Source organism: Atta colombica, unplaced genomic scaffold (assembly GCF_001594045.1).
Source record: "Atta colombica isolate Treedump-2 unplaced genomic scaffold, Acol1.0 scaffold275, whole genome shotgun sequence".
NCBI classification, from domain to species: Eukaryota; Metazoa; Arthropoda; class Insecta; order Hymenoptera; family Formicidae; genus Atta; species Atta colombica.
In genome coordinates, this window is record NW_017259376.1 from 586303 (window position 1) to 590770 (window position 4468).

The 4468-nt window shown below is 33.8% G+C and overlaps 1 protein-coding gene across 1 annotated transcript in view; it reads left to right on the top strand.

Moving 5' to 3' along the window:
* LOC108689719 (radial spoke head protein 3 homolog) overlaps window positions 1-67 on the top strand; it is a 5813-nt gene extending 5746 nt beyond the window's left edge. Inside the window, exon 10 of the mRNA XM_018196625.1 lies at window positions 13-67. The gene's annotated coding sequence lies outside the window, so the exon portion shown is untranslated. The remainder of the gene's footprint in view (window positions 1-12) is intronic.
* Window positions 68-4468: the final 4401 nt, after the last annotated feature.

Sequence of the window (4468 nt, forward strand, 5' to 3'; positions counted from 1 at the left end):
TTATCTGTTTAGATTAACATTGAAACGCTGCACAATGCTTTCAAGAATAAGAAGCCGATTACATTCTAAGACATAATTTATAATTTATTCATGTAATTCCGAATTCAAAAATTCAAGTACATATTAAATAAATAAGAGAACATAAAAAGAGTTTAATATATTTTTTTATTATTAAAAATTACTTCCATTTGCCAAATTAGAATATTTCCAGTTTTTAATAATAACTTACGATTTTAGATGAGATATGTCCCTTAAATCAGTTGTTTTAAAATTCGTTTCTAATTCTTATGGATTATTGTACTAATCCACACTGAAGAGCTAACACAGCTGAGACTACTTCTTTTACGTCGAAAGTGACAAATGTTATGTCACTAAAACGGGATGTGTTTTTACACCCGCTATTTAGTTAGATCAAACTATTATTTCGTGTAATAGAGACTTCAAAGAAGCGTATGTGCATGTAAATTAAATTGCATTGAAAAAAATAATTAAAGGATCTTTTAATAGGATCTATTAAAACATGAAGAAAATTAAGTATATTAAGTATATTAAATAAGGAACAAAAAAATATGTATGTAATTCTATTAACATCCCCCCCCCCACACACACACACACACACACACACACACACACACACACACACACATTTCTTGCACATACTTATTCGCAAATATAACATTTTTAAAAATATGTTAATCATTAATATCAGTGCGCTTTTGTATTCACACATTTGAGATATGATATACACTGAACATCAGAGATCATTTTTGAGATTCACCCTTAGACACGATCATAGGCCACCGATACACCGCTAGAGTAAAAAAACCTGTCCGTTCCAATCAGGATTAGACCGATCGTAATGGGATGAGGTTTCACGCTGAATTGAGATCGGCACAGTTTTAAAAAGCCACCCACCCTCTTTAACTAAGCCCTCGCGGGTGAGGGGTAGAATCGGAGTGAGACAAGGGGACATATTGTATTGGATTAAATTAAGCAGGGGGACTGCTTTCTCGTACTGTGCATTATATGCACAAAAATTGTGTGCCAAGTGAATCGTGTTTTTCGAGGAGAGGAAGAGGAGACGGTCTACCACATGCTGAACGAAGAGGGGTAAGAGTTGTCCAATGCACCAGGACTGGTATACCACGAGGGCTCCGACATTATTTTGTCATGTGACCCGTGTCATCTGCACCTTCACGTGATTTTTTCTCGCTGCGAATACGACACGTGCAAATTTAAGAACACCTACTGTAAAAATATGAGTCAACATAATTTTTCGAACAAGACATATTTTTCTTTTCTAATTTACGGTTTTTACATCAATATGCGATACATATCTTTAAAATTTATTATATCTTTGTGTAATTCTATATTTTATAAAAATATAAAATAACCGCTGGCTATTGGCTTGAGTGAAAACGAGACACTATTGTATTTTAATATTTACCCATGGACAATCATGTGAATTGGATTGACTCTTAAAATCAAGTAAATAGTTCCTAATGGTTAAATACTGCCTCAAACGCGGGGCGCGTGATCGGGATGGAGAATATCTGTGGGGTATTCGGTGGTCACGTGTCGTGTTACATGCACTCTGCGGGACACGAGCAATATGTCGATGTGGCACGTGAACAGCGGAAGTGCACTTTGACTTCTCTTGCATGGAATGTAATGTAGAAAAATTTGCAAAGTTTTTTAAAAATAAATCAATTACATTAATTTAAATTACTAAAATAAAAATGTTCTCCGTATATAAAATTTTTTATAAGAATTAGATATACAAAATTAGATATACTTATTATATTTAATTATCATTAATTTATAAGTATAGTAATTGTTAATAAGTCGTGATTGTAATAATTGTTCCAGCACATTTTCATTTCAAAATATAATATAAATTCAATATAATTCAATATAAATAAAACGAAAATATTAAATTGAATTTAAAAATACTATAGAAGACAATTCTTGATAATCTTTAGATAACTGTTGTTTATCTGGCTAAATTCGCTAAATTATTCAGCCTAGCTAGCGCGATTCGCAGAGAATATTAATAATACATAAGCCACAGTCTCGTTGGAAGCAGCATTAGACTTTTGACACTTGCAGAACCGAGACGAATCATCTTTATGACCACCTCCCGCAAAAGATCATAATTCAGAATGCAGTAAAGGGACACAGAACAATGAAATTGGTTCCGTCTCCCCGTGGCAAAAGATTCCAAGTGCACGCACATCTCCCATTAGCGACATTGCGTTTACGTACTTTCATGCAAATGTATGCAAAATGTATTTATCGATAACGATGATATAATATAGAAAGTTCATAATATTAATACATTATATCAATTTGCTATATTTCATGGATTACGAAATAATATAATTTTTTTTTTAAATTTCAATATTTATTTGCGAAAGAAATATACGTATCGCTGAGTACTATTCAAAGTTGAATATCAAATAATAATAATAATAATAATCACATAATAATTATAATAATATAATTCAAGGAATCTGTATTGTATAATATTAATAATGTTATTTATTATTAAAAATATATCATCCCCAAAAAATATTATATATTCATAATTGATTACTTTCTAAAATTAATTCTGTTTCTCTTTATCAGAATCTTTTCTATGTTTAATATATAAAAAGAAATGTCCTAGTTAGAACTGAACAGTATGTATCTTTGAGTACAAGGCCAAAATGCACTTGCAGTCTCCTCGTGTATCGTCACACCGGGTGCTTGGTGCACGGCTTGGTGCGCGAATACAAGATCGCGGAGGGGTGTTTCCGCGTAGGCTTATTTTGAACATCCCACCCATAAGGGTGCAGCGATAATACGTAGATGATAATCGCGATATTAATATCGCATTGGGAAGCGCACACATGCGTGCAAGGGGCCCATTGGTCACGGCGGAACACTTGCTCGCTTGCTGGCTCCGCGGTTTTTGTCTGAATTGCACCCTGATTTTAGAAAGAGACGATCAGAGGGAACGACCCTCCATTGCGAAGCGACAAACAAAATTTATCAGGAAACTGCGAGAAAGGTAAGTAGATAAATAATATTATTAATATTCTATATGATAATTTGTTTAAGAAATTATTGCAAGTTATAATTAATTTACTGAACTATATTAATTATTAAATTATTTTATACTTAGGTTAATTATTACATTGATAATAAAAAGATTCTAACAGAGATAAATATAATAAATATCAGAATATCAATAATGAATATTTCTTATGTAATCAAATTTCGTACTCTATATTTTCCTAAATAGCTATGCCTTTACTAGCAAGGTACACAAATCTTTCATACTTCTGTTTTCTGCTCACGAATCGTGCAGAGGAAACACTTGCCGTGTACATTTTAGGGCGCGATAAAATGGTGAAACACTCGTGCTCGAATTTCCAGCGATCAGGGAGGGGTTGGTACAAGGGATGGTGCGGCTTGTGAACACTCGTGTCATTCCCTGTTCCGACATCATACACGCGGATGAATCACGTCATTCATGAAAGAGGTATACAGCCTGAAGGAACCATGCCCCTTTTCTGGTTTCGAATCAGACTAGTAAGTTATGTGGAGCTTCGAAAGCACGTATCTTAAGAATTCACGAGCGATTATTAAATTAAATTTAAAATCGAGCGATTCATAAAGTGAAACTAAATACAAAATCAAATATATATATGTGTGTGTGTGTGTGTGTGTGTGTGTGTGTGTGTGTGTGTGTGTGTGTGTGTGTGTGTGTGTGTGTGTGTGTGTGTGTGTATTAAATTCGTTTTTATTCATTTTTTAAATAAAAAATTAATGCAAAATTTACTGCTTTGGGATTTGTAGCAATATTCAATTGTGCATATTCGATATTCTTAATCACATAAGTGATTAATCTTATCTCTAAAACGATAAATACATCGTGTTCGCGAAAAGCGTTTTGAGATGATCTATTGCGTATAAAAAAAAAGGAAGAAAGAAGGAGAGAGAGAGAGAGAGAGAGAGAGACATGAATTAACAAGATAGCACCGATTATTAGGTATATCAAGATCAACGGACGATTAGACAAATCCGAACGATATCGCGCCTACGCGATCAACGGCTCGGACCACCGAGAAGAATAAGCCACTTAATTTCCTAATCAACCGTTGATTCAGATGCACCTTTCGGTCGATCCCTCGCATTGGTAGTATGGAGACGCGTAGTGGCCGCAGCTGAGCCAAACAATGTCTTTTCACATGAGGCTTTTATAGCCCTATTGAGTACTGAAGGTCCGCTTTTACCCTGCCGATCTGCGAATTGCACTCTTCGTTGCGTCTTCATCAATATCGCGACAACTATACTTTGCAATAATATGATGAAAATCAAAATGTTGGTTATTAGTTACAATTACATTAATACAAGAATACCTTGCAATATCTTGCAATGCAATTTACATTTAAATTAATTTTATTAATAAACATTGTATATA